At 40.5% G+C, this 1,500-nt stretch overlaps 1 non-coding gene across 1 annotated transcript; it reads left to right on the top strand.

The window, feature by feature from the left end:
* Positions 1–155: 155 nt before the first annotated feature.
* TRNAD-GUC (transfer RNA aspartic acid (anticodon GUC)) lies at positions 156–227 on the top strand. Its single transcript has one exon. It is a non-coding gene; the product is annotated as a tRNA-Asp (tRNA).
* Positions 228–1,500: the final 1,273 nt, after the last annotated feature.

Consider the following 1,500-nt stretch of genomic DNA (forward strand, 5'->3'; position numbering starts at 1 on the left):
TTTATCTGCTTCTTATTTAGGGTTTTATGTTAGCTTGATAACATGTAGCACATAATCTCTGTGGCCAATGACACAGACGCATCTCGAGACCTCACCCTGACATGTTTCTGGGTGTATTTTCAGCTCCAATTTTGCCTGCAGATCCAAGAAGTTAGTCCTCGTTAGTATAGTGGTGAGTATCCCCGCCTGTCACGCGGGAGACCGGGGTTCGATTCCCCGACGGGGAGAACATTGCAAGTTTTTATCAGGTTCAGAGATTCGTTGCTCAAGGTTATGGAGAATCAAAGTCCGAATCCAATTGTAGTGTGAAAAATATACCACTTGATTTTGAGAGCATAAGAAAGAACCAGAAACACCAATTGCATAGCCTCGTTTTTAGTTTGGGTATCACCCCTTGCTTTTATCTAGCATGGCATGTACTGTTTTTGTGCATTACAATATTTGCATATCATCCTCTTACAATTGGCTCATGCTGTAACACAGGAGACAGCTATGTAGTGGACAAGTCTCTTGTGAGCTAAACCTGATTATGACATCACATCAATGTAGCAAAGCTGAAACTATTGTATGCCTACAGAGTATAGACTGAGAGAGAAGTGTCTTTTCCTATGAATTGCAGGCTAAAATGGACTTGCATCCCCTACTTTCAAAGGGAGTAACTGTATAGTAAGTGAGATAGAAAGACCGATATCATGTAAGCTTCCTGGCCATGACCGACCAGTAGAGGATAACAGAAAAAGGTTTTTAATTGAAATGACTATCTTTTTTGCAAAGTGGTATTGTAGTCTTTGTTTCAGCTGAGACAAAAATAAATCTTTTTATCTGCTTCTTATTTAGGGTTTTATGTTAGCTTGATAACATGTAGCACATAATCTCTGTGGCCAATGACACAGACGCATCTCGAGACCTCACCCTGACATGTTTCTGGGTGTATTTTCAGCTCCAATTTTGCCTGCAGATTCAAGAAGTTAGTATAGTGGTGAGTATCCCCGCCTGTCACGCGGGAGACTGGGGTTCGATTCCCCAACGGGGAGAACATTGCAAGTTTTTATCAGGTTCAGAGATTCGTTGCTCAAGGTTATGGAGAATCAAAGTCCGAATCCAATTGTAGCGTGAAAAATATACCACTTGATTTTGAGAGCATAAGAAAGAACCAGAAACACCAATTGCATAGCCTCGTTTTTAGTTTGGGTATCACCCCTTGCTTTTATCTAGCATGGCATGTACTGTTTTTGTGCATTACAATATTTGCATATCATCCTCTTACAATTGGCTCATGCTGTAACACAGGAGACAGCTATGTAGTGGACAAGTCTCTTATGAGCTAAACCTGATTATGACATCACATCAATGTAGCAAAGCTGAAACTATTGTATGCCTACAGAGTATAGACTAAGAGAGAAGTGTCTTTTCCTATGAATTGCAGGCTAAAATGGACTTGCATCCCCTACTTTCAAAGGGAGTAACTGTATAGTAAGTGAGATAGAAAGACCGATATCA

This window comes from Pseudophryne corroboree, unplaced genomic scaffold (assembly GCF_028390025.1).
Source record: "Pseudophryne corroboree isolate aPseCor3 unplaced genomic scaffold, aPseCor3.hap2 scaffold_1109, whole genome shotgun sequence".
Classification (NCBI taxonomy): Eukaryota; Metazoa; Chordata; class Amphibia; order Anura; family Myobatrachidae; genus Pseudophryne; species Pseudophryne corroboree.